This window comes from Phacochoerus africanus, chromosome 8 (assembly GCF_016906955.1).
Source record: "Phacochoerus africanus isolate WHEZ1 chromosome 8, ROS_Pafr_v1, whole genome shotgun sequence".
NCBI classification, from domain to species: Eukaryota; Metazoa; Chordata; class Mammalia; order Artiodactyla; family Suidae; genus Phacochoerus; species Phacochoerus africanus.
Window position 1 is genome coordinate 48,541,175 of NC_062551.1, and position 17,719 is coordinate 48,558,893.

General features: G+C 44.0%; 1 long non-coding RNA gene across 3 annotated transcripts in view; it reads right to left on the reverse strand.

Moving 5' to 3' along the window:
* LOC125132051 (uncharacterized) overlaps positions 1 to 17,719 on the reverse strand; it is a 115,904-nt gene that overhangs the window by 97,811 nt on the left and 374 nt on the right. For all 3 annotated transcript variants that reach the window (XR_007136125.1, XR_007136124.1, XR_007136123.1), the window contains exon 2: positions 1,782 to 1,912. This is a non-coding gene — a long non-coding RNA (uncharacterized LOC125132051). The remainder of the gene's footprint in view (positions 1 to 1,781; positions 1,913 to 17,719) is intronic.

Consider the following 17,719-nt stretch of genomic DNA (forward strand, 5'->3'; position numbering starts at 1 on the left):
ATTTCTTGGGCCGCTCCCGTGATATATGGAGGTTCCCAGGCAAGGGGTCGAATCGGAGCTGTAGCCGCCGGCCTACGCCAGAGCTACAGCAACGCAGGATCCAAACCACGTCTGCAACCTACACCACAGCTCACAGCAACGCCAGATCCTTAACCCACTGAGCAAGGGCAGGGATCGAACCCGCAACCTCATGGGTCCTAGTCGGATTCATTAACCACTGAGCCACAACAGGAACTCCTAGATACAATATGTTATTAAAGTTAACTCCATCTATTTTTTTTTTACCTTTTACCTTTTTCTCCCCCATGGGACTCCTAGAAATTTTGAAATTACACATGCAACTTGCATGTGTGGCTCACTTCTCTTGGACTGTGCAGTTCGAGAAGCTCCCCCCAGAGATTCGGTCAGGTCAAGCTCCTTCTACTGGACATACTCAGAGGGGACCATAACTGGGACCACAGTTCTTAAGGATTGGGCAATCTGGAGCAAATGTCTCTAGCTGATGATATCTATTTTAAAATGAGCTGCAAGGCAGGAGAAAAAAATGGGAAAAGGAGAGAAAGAAAGAGATGAGATCAGCACACAGCTGGGGAGACCGGAGAGGGACACAAAGAGTGCTCTGATGCCTGGGAGCGAGTGTCCAACTTGCTCCCTGTGGTGGGCAGAAAAATGACCCTCTAAAGATGTCCGCATCCTGATGCCTGGAACCTGTCGATATGCTGTCTTATGTGGCAAAAGGGAGACTTTGCCGGTACGATTAAACTAAAGATGCTGAGGTGGGGAGAGCAGCCAACCCATTGTGGCTCGGGGTAACAAACCCAAGTAAGACTCATGAAGGCTCTGGTTTGATCCCTGGCCTCGCTCAGTGGGTTAAGGATCCAGGGTTGCCGTGAGCTGTGCTATAAGTCACCAGTGCGGCTTGGATCCCGCCGTGCTGTGGCTGTGGTGCAGAACAGCAGCCGCAGCTCTGATTTGACCCCTCACCTGGGAACTTCCATATGTCGCCAGTGCAGCCCTTAAAAAAAAAAAAAAAAAAGTCAATAACATAAAATCAAATCCTTTCCCAGAAAGCTCTTCCCAGCAGGCTTCTGCTTGTGGCCTCAGCCCCACCACGTCCCTGTCACTCCACAGTCCAGCCACGTGGGGCTTCCTCAGTACCAAGAATTGACACTTTAAATATTTTAGGGCTTTCACAACCCAGGTCTCTTTGCCTAAAACGCTCTTCCTCTCCCTCCTCTTCACCTTTCAGGTCTCAATGTCCTCCCAAGGCCTTCAGGTCTAGTTGGTGCTTTCTGCGCATGTGCAGCGCCCCCTACTGCCCGCAGCGTCCCCTCCTGTCCCGTCTGTGACACTCGCTCTTTAAGCGCCGGCTCAGAACCTCGCCGGCCCTCCCAGAGCTGCGGTTGCATCAAGGCCAGGTTGCTCCTCCGCGGCGACCTGCCCAGTACATCGGTTGTGCTCAGTAAATATTTTGTAGTGAGAGAATGAATTTGTCCTACATGAAGTCTGGGGGAAGGAAATAAGAACGGTGAGTTGATGCGATGCTGTTTGATTGTATCCGCCCCCTGAGTTAATTGAGGGAGACGAAGCCTGACACGTGGGCCCCCTCTGAATCACTTCGTCCTAACCTCATGGGACATCAGGCCCTTCCTGCCTGTCCTGCTGCGTTTCTGAACCTCATAAAATGCTTGCCTCACCCACACTTAGGGAGAGAATCTGGTTTGGTGCCTGGGAGAGGGTGTCTATTCCTCCTCCCCCTCCCTAACTCCTGCTGTTCTCACCTCTCCCCCAGTCCTCCTTCTCAGCACATCCCACAGGTCCTCTAAACCAAGTCAGCCGGAAAGTCTGGAGCATCACCAAGATGTTGCCTGTCCTCAGATTCGTTCCTGAGCAGGAGAACTCCAGCGACACCCTGAAAAAAGAAACGAGATGCATGAGTGAGATACATCCTGGGTCTGGACTTGGTAAGTCTCTTTGCCGAAGCAGGCTGTGCTATGGGTGTGATCGGAACAGGTTTGGAAAGGCCCCTGTGTCAAATCATAGTTCCTCCCTCGAGGCTAAGATGCTGTCTGAGGTTACACAGCATGGGAGACAGTATTAGTCTGCTGGGGCTGCCATAGCAAAGTACCAAAGACTGGGTGGCTTAAAACAACAACGGAAATGTACTTCTCACACTTCTGGAGACTAGATGCTCAAGATCAAGGTGTGGGCAGACTTTGCCTCTTCTTTATTTTTTTTTCTTTTGTCTTTTTGCCTTTTCTAGGGCCGCTCCCGGGGCATATGGAGGTTCCCAGGCTAGGGGTCGAATGGGAGCTGTAGCCACCGGCCTAAGCCAGAGCCACAGCAACGCGGGATGCGAGCCGCATCTGCAACCTGCACCACAGCTCACAGCAACGCCGGGTCCCCAACCCACTGAGGGAGGCCAAGGATCAAACCCGCAACCTCATGGTTCTTAGTCAGATTCGTTAACCACTGCGCCACGACGGGAACTCCTTCTTCTTTGTTTTTTTTTTTTTAAGGCGGTACCTGCAGCATATGGACGTTCCTGGGCCAGGGGTCAAATCAGAGCTGCAGCTGCTGGCCTACGCCAGAGCCACAGCAACACAGGATCGGAGCCTCATCAGAGATCTATGCCACAGCTCGCAGCAACGCTGGATCCTTAACCCACTGATTGAGCCCAGGGATGGAACCCCCACCCTCCAGGACATTGTCGGAGTCTTAACCTGCTGAGCTATAATGGGAACTCCAGAGGTGGCTTCTTCTGAGCCCTCTCTCCTTGGCTTGCAGATCACCTTCTTGCCTTTCTGCATACACATCCCTGGCGTCTCTCTCTGCTTTCAAATTCCCTCTTCCGACAAGGACACCAGGTGTGACTGAACTAGGAGCCACCCTAATGGCCTCGTTTTAACCTCATCACCTCTTTAAAGGCCCGATCTCCAAACACAGTCATTTTGAGGTACTGAGGATTAGGGCATCAGCATATGAATTTGGGGGTGGAGATTGGGGAGACGCAATTCAGCCCATCAGAGACATTCCTTGGTTTAGGAGAGTAACAGACCTTCAGTACTGCTCAGAATAAAAGCAGTAACTATTAGATTAATGAGTAATTCAATTTGTTCTCCCTGAAAGCTAGGGACAGGATATAATTAATTTAAAAATGAATAGATACAATTAATTGTAGGTAAACTAGCTCTCTAATCCAATGAGAGCAGGGGAGGCCTGGGGGCCCAGACACTTCTTGGTTGTGCCAGCCCTGAAGGAGATCGGCAGTGTGCCTTAAGTGCATCCTTGCAGACCCCAAAACAGGAAAGCATGAGTCCAGAGCAGTGAAGAGAGCTCTGGATTCAGCACTTTTCCTGGGGTTACCTGCATAAAGCCTGGGTGTTAATGGGCCATTTTCACAGAGGAAAAATCCTGGGACTTCAGCAGACTGAGAGGAAAGATCAGAGAACTATATATAAAATTCTAGAACCTGAGGGCAAACCCTCAGTTGGTATTTTAAATTTTTATTTGTATTTATTTATTTATTGGCTTTTTTTTTTTTTTTTTTTAGAGCCACACCTGCAGCACATGGAGGTTCCCAGGCTAGGGGTCGAATTGGAGCTGTAGCTGCCGGCCTACGCCACAGCCACAGCAATTCGGGATCCAAGCCACGTCTGTGACCTATACCACAGTTCACGGCAATGCCGGACTCTTAACCCACTGAGCGATGCCAGGGATCAAACCCGCATCATCATGGATACTAGTTGGGTTCATTAACCACTGATCCACGACAAGAACTCCAGTTGGTACTTTAAAAAAAAAACACCCTCGCTCTGAAAAAGACAGTGGGAATGTACGATTGTCTCTGCCTTTACAATGAGTAATTAGCAAGAGAAAATTCCCCTGAGAATTCCTACCAGCCCATATTCCTGTGGATTTAGAGGCTAAATGGGTACTATCTGCATAGCCCGAAAGACTTCCACACAAAATTTTAGAGTGATCCCAAGTTGCCTATTCCCACAGGTACATGGCATAAGCAAACACTAACTCTATCCAGGAAAACGGATTTTAAGCCCAGGCTTTAAAGAATTTTCCGAGACAAAATCCCAAAGAACAATGCGTTCCACAACCCACACAAGCAGAAGCAATAAACCTCAGAATCAGACTCACAGTTGGTACAAATATTGGAATTATAAGGTACAGAATATAAAATCAATATATTAAATGTTTAAAGAAACTGAAGAAGTTTCTGTCATGGCTCAGTGGTTAACAAACCATACTAGCATTCATGACGACGCAGGTTTGATCCCTGGCCTCCATCAGTGGGTTAAGGATCCATCGTTGCCATGAGCTGTGGTGTAGGTTGCAGATGCGGCTCAGATCTAGTGTTGCTGTGGCCGTGGTGAAGGCTGGCAGCTGCAGCTCCAATTTGACCCCTAGCCTGGGAACCTCCATATGCCGTTGGTGTGGCCGTAAAAAGATAAATAAATAAATAAATAAATAAATAAATAGGAAAGAAACTGAAGATGGTGTTTAAAAAATGCTGAAAGAGGAGTTCCCAGTGTGGCTCACTCAGCAGGTTAAGAACCCAACTAGTATCCATGAGGATTCAGGTTTGATCCCTGGCCTCCCTCAGTGGGTTAAGGATCTGGCATTGCTGTGAGCTGTGGCCTAGGGTGGAGGCAGGGCTCAGATTCTGCTTTGCTGTGGCTGTGGCATAGGCCCCTAGCCTAGAAATTGCCATACACTGCAAATGCGGCCATTTAAAAAAAAAAAAAAAAAGATAATAGAAGGGCGAGAAGCACATCAGAAGAGATAATTTCTCGAAATTTTTCAGAATTGATGCAAGATTCTTCCTCAAATTCAAGAAACCCAATGAATCCCACACAGAATATTTTCTAAAAGATCCACACTAGACATATAATAAATCTTAGTATACTAAAGAGAAAAATCATTAGAACAGCCAAAGCATTACTTTTCCTTTTCTTTTCTTTTTTTTCTTTTCTCTTTTTTTGGGGGGAGGGGTTGCAACCCACGGCATGCAGAAGTTGCCAGGCCAAGGATCGAACCCACACCACAGCAGCAACCCAAGCCACAGCAGTGACAATTCTGGATCCTTAACCCCCAGGCCACCAGGGAATTCATACTTTTCATCTCCCAATGCTAATGATGGAAGCCAGAAGACTGCAGAATAAGATCCTCAAAGTGCTAAAATAAAATAGCTGTCACACTACAATTGCATGGCCAGAAAAATATCTTTCAAAAACAAAAATAAGATTATTGTTTAGACAAACCGAAAGGTAGGAATCGATTCCCAAGATACTCTCTTCAAACGAAATTCGAAAAGATATAATTCAGGAAGAAGGAAGCTAATCTTTGAATAAAGGCCTGAAACATGAGAAAGAATAAGAAAAGAAAAAGTAAACAAAAATGAAAAGTTTAAACACATCAAAAATGTCAAAACTATCAAAAGCACAGTAACAATGTCAAATTTTGGTGTTACACAAAGAAGTAGAATCTTGAACAACTTCTAACTGGAGAAGATCTTGTCGGGGGAGACACATGATGATATTTTTGGAGTAACCATTAAAAGAACAGAAAGTAAGTGTCCGGCTTCCCATACAGCAGAGAGAGGAAATGGAAATGTTCGGAGGAGACTCAATGCGAAACAACACCAGAAGCACAAGGAGAACAAGAGAGACAGCACAACAGGAATGGACAATATGACTGAGGGAATTCTCTGTCTCCCCTCTTTGTAGAGCAGATGAGAGCATCTTTGTGCAAGATTAGGTGAAAAACGGTGATGTATGGTTGTTAAGTGGAAGTTCAGGGAGTTCCTGTTGTGGCTCAGCAGTAACGAACCCAACTAGGATCCGTGAGGAGGCTGGTTCGATCCCTCGCCTCGCTCAGTGGGTTAAGGATCTGCTGTCACCCTGAGTTGTGGTGTAGGTTGACGATGAAGCTCAGATACCACCCTGCTGTGGCTGTGGCATAGGCCGGCAGCTGCAGCTCCGATTGGACCCCTAGCCTGGGACCTTCCATGTGCCTCAGCTGTGGCCCTAAAAAGCAAAACTCAAATAAAATAATAAAAGTTAAAACAAAAAGGAGTTCCTGTCGTGGCTCAGTGGTTAGTGAATCCGACTAGGAACCGTGAGGTTGCGGGTTCGATCCCTGGACTTGCTCAGTGGGTTAAGAATCCGGCGTTGCCGTGAGCTGTGGTGTAGGTTGCAGACAAGGCTCGGATCCCGCATTGCTGTGGCTCTGGCGTAGGCTGGTGATCCCGCGTTGCTGTGGCTCTGGTGTAGGCTGGTGGCTACAGCTCCGATTAGACTCCTAGCCTGGGAATCTCCATATGCCGTAGGAGCGGCCCTAGAAATAATAATAATAATAATAATAAAACAAAAAATAAATGGAAGATCAAATGTGTGTAAAAGTATGTACGGACTCTGGGTAGTCAAAAAGTTAGGTGAGGAGTTCCCACTGTGGCTTAGCAGTAACAACCCAACTAGTACCCATGAGGATGCGGGTTCGATCCCTGGCCTTACTCAGTGGATTAAGGATCCTGTGTGGCTATGGTGGTGGTGTAAGCCAGCAGCTGCAGCTCTGATTAGACCCCTAGCCTGGGAACTTCCACATGCCACAGGTGTGGCACTAAAGAGACAAAAAGGGAAGTAGGTGAACTCTGTTGGTGACTGATCCATTGTTTCTTGGGTCAGACCCACCCTTTTACACTCTGCTTTGGTTCTGCCTAGAGGGAGCACAAGAAAGCAAGAGAAAAGGCTGGATGGAGAAAGTTCAGGCTTCTTTCTGTTTTGCTTCTTATTCCCGCCGGCATCACCCAGCAAGGGTTCATCCCCCTGAAGGCAGCAGGTGACTCCTATTTTTTCTACACTCTCATTTTTCTCTCTCTGACATAAGACCAGCTGTCCCCTTGCCAGAGGCCTGGGTTCCGTCTCTCCAGGAGCACTCCATCAACCTTCCAGATACTGATAACCCCAAACTCTTCCCTTTATTGCCCTAGTCCTAGGGGTGAAAGCTGATTTCTGCATCTGTTATCCGCTTAGTACAACATCCGCATTTTGCCATCTCACCAACTCAATAAATTCCTTCCATAAAATTCTGTTAACATAAGTGGTTCAGTTTCTCTTTTTCTTTTCTTTTTTTCTTTTGGCTTTTCAGGGCCACATCACAGCATATGGAGGTTCCCAGGCTAGGGGTCCAGTCAGAGCTAAAGCTCCGGCCTACGCCACAGCAACAGCAGCATGGGCTCTGGGCGGCGTCTGTGACCTGCACCACAGCTCACAGCCACGCCGGATCCTTAACTCGCTGAGCAAGGCCAGGGATTGAACCCACGTTCTCATGGATACTAATCAGATTCGTTTCTGCTGTGCCACGACAGGAACTCCAGTGTCTTTTTCTGACCAAATCCCAGTTAGTACTCTTTCTCTCCTGTAGCCATATGGTTAATTTTTGGCCAGTGGTAAAGGAGCAGAAGCAAGGCAGGCAATTTCTGATTCATGTCCTTAAAGATGAAGCTAATTGTTCCATAATTCTGCATTCTGTCTTCTCACACAGAGGAACACAGACTTGGTGGCACTAAGACGGCTTCAACCATGTGATGATGCTCAAAGCAGGGAAAGAAGGAAGTGGGACCTGGTGACCCTTGGGGGATGGGGAGGGCCCCTACCTACTCTGGGACATTTTGTGAAACAAATATCTTCTGAGACATTGTGTTCTGGACTGTCTTTATTATACCATAGTTATCTATCCTAGTGTAGATGGTTCTTAAAAAAAAAAAAAATACAAGAGTTCCCACTGTGGCTCAGTGGGTTAAGAACGTGATTAGTATCCATGAAGATGCAGGTTTGATCCCTGACCTCACTCAGTCTGTTAAGGCTCTGGCGCTGCTGCAAGCTATGGTGTAGTTCACAGACGAGGCTTGGATTTGACGTTGCTGTGGCTGTGGCTGGCAACAGCACCTCTGATTTGACCCCTAGCCTGGAAACTCCCACATGCCTCAGGTTCGGCCCTAAAAGACCACCAACAACTACTACAACATCAAAAAAACCCCAAAAACAGAAACCCCAAAACTTAAATAATGTAATATAAATGTCTCATGTTTAAAAATAAAACATAAAAGAAATAAATCCTTATACCTGAATGTCAATAAAAGCGCTACCAAAGCATGGAGTAGTGTCATTGGGTTAAGGATCTGGTGTCGTCACTGCTGTGGCTCTGGTTACTGCTATGGCAAAGGTTTGATCCCTGACCCAGGAACTTCCACATGCCACAGATGCAGCCAAAAAAAAGTACTACCAAGCAATGTTTCAAGGGCAATTTATTACTTTGAACATTTCTTTTTAATGGCTGCACCCAAGGCATATGGAAATTCTGGGTCTGAGACTGAATCCAAACTGCAGCCGCAGCAACACTAGATGCTTTTTCTTAACCCACTGTGCTAGGCTGGGGATCCAATCCATGCCTCCGAAGCAACCCGAGCCACTGCAGTTGGATTCTTAACTCACTATGCCACAGCAGGAACTCCACTTTGAACATTTTTATCAAAAGATTGAAAATAAATGAAGGAAGCCTCAGTTTAGGAAAAAAGATCAACAAAAATAACACCTAGCAATTTGAAATTCTAATAATATAGAAATACTTCAGGCAAGACTGATAGAGATGAAAAAGAAAGATGTAAAAAACCCAAAATGCGTAACTGAAAAGGGGAAAAAACTACAGATGCAGGTATTTTTAAGTGATAGAATACATTTTGAACTACATAAACCAGTACATTTGAAAACCATAACGAAAATGGATAAATTTCCACAAGAATAGAAAATGCCAATACTGGAACAAAAAATAGTAAACTTTGAAGAGACCAATAACAATTAAAGAAACATTGCTTGGTAGTACTTTTTTTTGGCTGCATCTGTGGCATGTGGAAGTTCCTGGGTCAGGGATCAAACCTTTGCCATAGCAGTAACCAGAGCCACAGCAGTGATGACACCAGATCCTTAACCCAATGACACTACTCCATGCTTTGGTAGTGCTTTTATTGACATTCAGGTATAAGGATTTATTTCTTTTATGTTTTATTTTTAAACATGAGGCATTTATATTACGTTACTTAAGTTTTGGGGTTTCTGTTTTTGGGGGTTTTTTGATCAAACCTGCATCTTCATGGATACTAATCACGTTCTTAACCCACTGAGCCACAGTGGGAACTCTTGTATTTTTTTTTTTTTTAAGAACCATCTACACTAGGATAGATAACTATGGTATAATAAAGACAGTCCAGAACACAATGTCTCAGAAGATATTTGTTTCACAAAATGTCCCAGAGTAGGTAGGGGCCCTCCCCATCCCCCAAGGGTCACCAGGTCCCACTTCCTTCTTTCCCTGCTTGCACTACATTGAGGAATAAAGAAGGAAAGTCATATGCTCACCCCACAGATTGAAAAAACATTTGGTAAAGTTCAACTATTTTTTTTTTTTCTTTTTAGGGCTGCACCTGTGGCATATGGAAGTTCCTGGGCTAGGGGTCAAATCAGAGCTGCAGCTACTGGCCTACACCACAGCCAGGGCAACACTGGATCCGAGCCGCACCTGTGACCTACGCCACAGCTTGCAGCAAGGTCAGATCCTTAACCCTCTGAAGCCCTCCTTCAATATCTATTTATGATAAAAGCTCTCAGAAAAGCAGAGATACAGAAGAACTTCCATAACTTGATAAGGACTATCTACCAAAAATCTACTACACCCCACACAACTCAACATAAAACCTTAAACTCATGTCTTTTAAGATCAGGAAGAAAATACAGCTGAACACAGTCACTACTACTATTCACTCTGAGGGGTCCTGACCATTGCAATAAATCATTGTAAATAAATACAAATACACACACACACACACACACACATATGTAATGAAAGCAAGGATGGCAAAACTGTTATCATTTGAATGTGATTTGTTTTACCGTACAGAAACTCCAAACCATTAAAGCTAATAAGAGCATCAGCAAATTGCCCAAATAAAAGATCGAATTGGAAAAATGAATTCCACTACATAATAATAAACAACTAGGAACTCTTACGAAAAATAAGGTTCCATTCAGAATTAGTAACAAACATTTAAAGGTAATCTAGGAATTAACCTGTCAATCCTCAACACATTTATGAAGGAAAAAAATTTCATGTTATTGAAGGACACAAAAGAAATCTAACAAAAGGGGAGATGCACCATGTTCATGAATGCAACAATCTAATATTACCAAGATGCTTCTTCTATATAAATCAAGCTATAAATTCTATGTAAGCCCAAATTCCATAAAGTTTTTCGAGAAACACAATAAATGGATTCAAAAAAGCATATGAGGAGTTCCTGTTGTGGTGCAGTGGAAATGAATCCAACTAGTATCCATGAAGATGCGGGTTTGATCCTTGGCCTTGCTCAGTGGGTCAGGGATCCAGCATTGCCGTGAGCTGTGGTGTAGGTTGCAGACACAGCTCGGATCCCAAGTTGTTCTGCCTGTGGCTGTGGCCGGCAAGCTGTAGCTGAGATTAGATCCCTAGCCTGGGAACTTCCATATGCTGCCAGTGCAGCCCTAAAAAGCAAAAAAAAGGAGGGGGACTTTTCTGTATCATATACATCAAGAAGCCAGAGCTTAAAAAAAAGAAAACAGGAGTTCCCATCAGGGCTCAGCAGCAATTAACCCGACTAGAATCCATGAGGATGTGGGTTCAATCCCTGGCCTCACTCAGTGGGTTAAGGATCTGGCATCCCAAGTTGCTCTGCCTGTGGCTATGGCTGGCAAGCCATAGCTGCGATTAGACCCCTGAGAACTTCCATATGCTGCAAGTGCAGCCTAAAAAAAAAAAAAGAAAGAAAAGAAAGCAAAGGTGGGATGGCATATAAATAGACAAACTGATCAAAGGAACAGACCAGAGAGGAAAGAGAGTCGTGTACATAAAAGACCTTGAGATGTATCAGAATAAGCATCCTAATTAGAAGGGAAGAGATGGCTTGTGAAAGGATAATATTGGGGAAACTGGCTGCTTAGAGAAAAGAAAAGTTGGTTCCCTACCTCTCACCATAATATAAAGGTCAAATAAAAGGACTAAGACCTAAATATGAAAGATAAACCTATAAAGCTAGTACATTCGTTTCATGGGGCTTCCAGAATAAGGTGCCACAAACCGGTGGCTTAACACAGCAGAAACATATTGTCTCACAGTTCTGGATGTTAGACTTTCAAAATGGGCATATGGCCCCCTGAAACCTGTAGGGAAATCTTTCATTTCCTCTTAACTTTTGGTGGTTTGCTGGCCATCTTTGGAGTTCCTCAGCCTGCAGCTGCGTAATTCCAATCTCAGCCTTTCTCATCACATGGCATTCTCCCTCAGTCTGTCTGTCTGTCTTCAGATGGTTTTCTTCTTATAAAGACATCAGCCCTACTGGAGTAGGGGCCCACCCTACTCCAGTATGACCTCATCTTAATTTAACTATTTACATTTGCAAATATTCTCTTTCCAAATAAAAGCACCTCTGGAGTACAAGGGTTAGGATTTCAGCATATATTTTGGGGAGACACAATTCAACCCAGAATAGCCAGTAGAAAAATGTAGAATATTTTTTATGATTTTGCAGTGAATAAACCATATAGTGAAATCAAGAGAACATAAACTATGTAGGGAAAATGAGATGAATTTGACTATATTAAGATGAAAGATTTCTTCCAGAGACATAATTGAAAAGGTTTTCATGTGTGTGCGTGTGTGTGTGTCTGTGTGTGTTTGTGTGTGTCTTTTTAGGGCTGCACCCTCAGCATATGGATTTTCCCAGGCTAGGGGTCCAACTGGAGCTGTAGCCACCAGCCTACACCACAGCCACAGCAACGCCAGCCCACTGAGTGAGGCCAGGGATTGAACACACAGCCTCATGGTTCCTAGTCGGATTCGTTTCCACTGCACTCCTGAAAAGGTTTTCTAATAAATAACAACCCAGGAGAAGATATTTTCAGCTTAAAAAAAATGTGATTAATATCCAGAATATACAACAAAATCCTGTAAATATTTAAGAAATATTTAATATCTAAGATATTAAAAACCACATTTCTATATAATTTGGGGGTTATGGGGAATTAAAAATACACTCTTTTTGGAACTGAATGACAATTACAGCATTATATATCAAAACCTAGAGTATACATAATAACAATTAAGGAAGAAATTAATTAAATAAAATAGCCCTCCCTCAAAAAAAAAAAAAAATAGAAGAGGGAGGAAGTGGGATGGACTGGGAGTTTGGGGTTAGTAGATGCAAACTATTACATTTAGAATGGATAAGTAATGAGGTCCTGCTGTATAGCACAGGGAACTATATATCTGGTCTTTTGGGATAGAACATGATGGAAGATAACACTAAAAAAATAATGTATATATATTTATGACTCGGTCACTTTGCTGTACAGAAATGAAATTGGCACATTATAAATCAACTAGACTTTAATTAAAAATAAAAAATTAAATAAGTAGAAGAGATTACTGGTTAAAAAAAAATTGGTTTGGGGTTTCTTTTTTTTTTTTTTTTTTTTGGTCATTCCCATATCATGCAGGAGTTCCTGGGCCAGGGATCAAAGCCAAGCAACAGCAGTAACTAAAGCGACAGCAATGACAATGGAGGATCCTTAACCCACTGAGCCACAAGTGAAATCCTTGGGTTTGTTTTTTTTTTTTAAGACCAATAAAATTTGGGGTTTATTACATTTTTTGGCAAATCTGATCCAGAAAAATAAGAGAAGAAACAAATAAATATCAGGAAAGCCAAAAGAAATATAACTTCAGATCCAAATGATTGATAAATGATATGCATAATAAAGTTATGCCAATGAATCTGAAACCCTAGATAAAGTAGATATTGTTCTAGGCAAATATAAGTTACAAAACTTTATTCCGGGAGAAAGTAGTAAATCTGAATAAACCCATATCCACGGAAGAGACTGAAATTGTAGTCAAAGACCTACCAAAAAGGCACCAAGCATGGATGACCATACAGTCAAGCTGTACCAAATGTTCAAAGAACAGATAACTCCAATATATCAGAAACCATTCCAGATTGCAGAAAAAGGTAGGTGGTTCCTCCAAACCACAGAACAGGCTAGCATTTCCCTCATGTCAAAACTGGGCAAGGCTAGCACAAGAAAGAAAATCATGAGTCAATGCCATTCATGAAAACAAACACATAACAACCCTAAAGAAAATGTTATTAAATCAAATCCAGCAACAGTAAAGAGAGGAAGATGGTTCAACATTAACAGATTTAGGCAGAAAAGTCATCTTATCTCATCGACAAATTCATAGAAAGCCAATAACTGCTCTAAAAAAAAAAAAAAAATCTTTTGGAGTTCCTGCTGTGGTGCAACGGGATCAGTGGCATCTCCGCAGCTCCAGGATGCAGATTCAATCCCCAGGCCAGCATACTGCATTAAAGGATCCGGCGTTGCCATAGAAGCTGCGGTGCAGGTCACAACAGCAGTTCAGATCCAGGCCCTGGCCTGGGAACTCCATATGCCTCGGGGTGGCCAAAAATGAAAAAACAGAAAAAAAGAAAAAGAAAAAACAGCTTCTTAGCAAATTAGGAATGAAATTTGATAAAGGGCTTCCTTAATGATGAACCCTTAGGGGCATTCCTTTAAAAAGTCTAGAACTAGAGAAGGATTGTCCATTATCACCGCTATCAGTCAACACTGTATTGGAACTCTTTTTTTTTTTTTTTAAACAAGTGGCTGCACCTGCAGCATATGGACGTTCCCAGGCTAGGGGTGGAGACGCAGCCACTGTAGAAGCAATGCCAAGTAGTTATGTTGTGAGCCACATGGCAAGTCCTGTACTGGAGCTCTTAATCAAAGGCAGAGGGAGAAATGAGCTGTAAAGACTGGAAAAACTAAACTGTCTTCCTTCCCTCCCCCACCCCCCGCCCCCCACCTCCGCCCCCGCCAGACAACAGGATCATCTAGCTAGAACAGTGTGGAGAATAATCTGTCAAGTTATTCTAGAACAAGTAAGAGTGTGTTCAACAAGGTAGCCAGATCCACGCTCAGTACTGAAAACACAAAGCAGTAATTATTAGAGAAATACAAATCAAAACAGTGAGGTACCACACACCAATCAGAATGACCATTTTTAAAAAGTCTACAAATAAATACTCGAGAAGGTGTGGAGTAAAGGGAACCCTCCTACACTGTTGGTGGGAATGTAAGTTGGTACAGCCACTATGGAAAACAGTAAGGAGGTTCCTCAAAAAACTAAAAATAGACTTGCCATATGATCCATCAATCCCATTCCTGGGCATATATCTGGACAAAACTATAATTTGAAAAGGTAATGCCCCCGCCATGTTCATAGCAGCACTATTCACAATAGCCAAGACATGAAAACACCTAAACGTCCATTGACAAATGAATGGATAAAGAAGATGTGGTACATATATGCAATGGAATACTACTGAGCCATGAAAAGGGATGACATAATACCATTTGCAGCAACATGGATAGAACTAGAGACTATCATACTAAATGAAGTCAGTCAGACAGGGAAAGACAAATACCATATAATATCACTTATATGTAGAATCTAAAATATGACACAAATGAACTAATCTGTGAAAGAGAAACAGACTCACAGACATAGGAACAGACTTGTGGTTACCAAAGGGGAGAGGGCAAGGAGGGATTGAGAGTTTTGGGTTAGCAGATGCAAACTATTATATATAGAATGGATAAACAACAAGGTCCTATTGTATAGCACAGGGAACTGTACTCGATATCCTGTGATAAACCATAATGGAAACGAATATTAAAAAGAATGTATAGGACTTCCTGTTGTGGCTCAAAAGAAATGAATCTGACTAGTATCCATGCAGATTTGGGTTTGGTCCCTGGCCTCACTCAGTGGGTTAGGGATCTGGTGTCGCAGTGAGCTGTGGTGTAGGTCAAAGACCCGGCTTGGGTCTGGTGTTGCTGTGGCTCTGGTATAGGCCAGCAGCTACAGCTCCAATTGGACCCCTAGCCTGGGAAAATCCATATGCCACAAGTGTGGCCCTAAAAAGCAGGAAAAAAAAAAAAAAAAAAAAAAGGAGTTCCCTTCCTGGCTCAGTGGCTAACGAATCCGGCTAGGAACCATGAAGTTTCAGGTTCGATCCCTGGCCTTTCTCAGTGGGTTAAGGATCCAGCGTTGCCGTGAGCTGTGTTGCAGGTCGCAGACTCGGCTCAGATCTGGTGTTGCTGTGGCTCTGGCGCAGGCCTCTGGCCTGGGAACCTCCATATGCCTCCGGTGCAGCCCTAGAAAAGGCAAAAAGACAAAAAAAAAAGAGAGAGAGAATGTATGTATGTATAACTGAATCACTTTGCTGTGCATCAGAAATTAACACAACATTGTAAATCAACTCTACTTCAATTAAAAAAAAAAAAACACAATGGCAGTAACTGATTAGGAAAGAGTAACAAAATCCCAGCCATAAGGAAATAATAAAAACAGTACAATCCCAGTGAGTGAACCAAAGAAAGCATGTACAAGATATCCCAGGAGAAAATTATACCTAAGTCCAAATATGGAAGATTCGAATTACAAATTAATAACTTATACATTACAATCCCATTCAAAATATGAATGATTTTTTATGGATTTGACAAATGTCATCCCACTCCCTGTTCCCATTAGAGAGCCCACCCGTTTTAGAACTAAGCCAGGTAACTTTCCTCACCCAACTCTACGCATCTGCTCGGAGACTGCTTGTTTTGCTGCACACCTGCTTCTTTGACTTGAATCACCTCATGAGCTACTGGTAAACAGAGTGATGATGTCAGCATAACACAATCATGTTGGTTAATTTGCAGTTTTCTCTAGGAGGTTAATGGTTTGAAGCAATCAGGGGCAGGTTTCTCACAGATAAAGGGGAGGCCTTAGTAATAAAAGAAGATGGTAAGGGGAAAAGCTTCAACTCTACAGAAATGTCTTCCTTTAGATCCACAGTGGTTGGTTTAGATGTTCAAAGACCATAATGCCTGCTGCAGTGGTATGGTATGTGGCAATGCTGTGAACGCAGATGAAGAAACTGCAACAATGTTTTCCCATATGGAAATAACAGAGTCATAAAGAAGATTACACCTTGGATCAGATTTTTAATTTTGAAGAAAATGGTCTCCATTAGAAGTTACTACCTCCAGACTGGCATCTCGGAGAAGGCAGTACAAGCCCCAGCCTTTAAGACTGCAGAGAAGACACTGAAAGTATGGCTAAGTCCAAATGCCAGTGGAAACTTAACTGTGCTGGTATTTCTACTGGAATCGTTATTGGGTTTGTAGCACTCTGCTTATAAAGTTGCATACATTTTGAGCAATCTGTCCCTAATTCTATTTTCCCCATAGAGCCTTGCTATTTTAGTGCACTCTTTTGCAGAACTCCAGGTCTTTCAGAAAAGCAGGCATCGGGTTATAGCAGAAACGCCTGTACTGAGAACCAAGTGGGGCCTCTCTTTCAGCCACCCACTTCCCTTTGAGCCTGGAATAATTTCCCAGGAGACTGTGGGGCAGTACTCTGGAGTCTGAGCACCAGAGCCCATCATAGTTACCTTCTTCTCCTACCGCCAGACCCCGCAGACCTCCCAGACCCCCGACTCAGGAAACGCTAAGTGAAAAGACCCACATTGCCGCTTAGGAGGGCACAGATCCTGAACAAGTCACTCAACCTCTGCAGCACTGTTTCTTCACTTTTTAAATGGGAAGGCAATGGGGTTTTTTGGTTTGTTTGTTTTTTGTTTGTCTTTTTAGGTGTGTGCATATGGAGGTTCCCAGGCTAGGGATCCAATCGGAATTGCAGCCGTCGGCCTATGCCAGAGCCACAGCAAGGGGGGATCCGACCCGCGTCTGTGACCTACACCACAGCTCACGGCAACGCCAGAACCTTAACCTGCTAAGCGAGGCCAGGGATCGAACCCCTGTTCTCATGGATGCTGGTCGGATTCCTTAACCGCTGAGCCATCACAGGAACTCCCGGAAGGCAAAGTGTTTGGTTGTCGTGGTGATGGTTTGGTTTTAATTTTAAAATCTGCCTTTGGGAGTTTCCGTCATGGTTCAGCAGTAGCGAATGGGACTAGTAGTATCCATGAGGACGTGGGTTCAATCCCCGGCCTCCTTCAGTGGGTTAAATATCCTGAGTTGCCGTCCCAGACGTGTCTTGGATCTGCCGTTGCTGTGGTGTAGGCGAGCAGCTGCGGTGCCAAATTCGACCCCTAGCCTGGGAACCTCCATATGCCAGAGGTGCGGCCCTAAAATAAAAATAAAATAAAACAAAAACCTGCTTTTGAGTCTTGCTCTGCCATTTATAGCTGTGACCTTGGACGAGCAAGTTTATTTCTCCATGCTTCATCTGTAAAAAGGGCGCTTTGCGAGAATTTAATGATACCATTACGCAAAACACTTAGCATAAGATGCACTTTAAGCCCCATTAAAGTGAACTTCTCGTTTTCTAAGGCGGGGGATTCTCAGAGGTAGGACTGCGGAGGTAGAGGAAACCCAGAGCTGGTGGGGAAAACAGACGTGGCTGTGATTTACCCAGGGACACTACGCACATCCTCCCACCCCCTTCTTCCCCACAGAGGCTGCACCATCAGCCCGACCCCCTAGCTTGCTGGAACCACCAACTGGCTCTCTTTTGGGGTGCTGTCTCCCCGCAGCGCGGG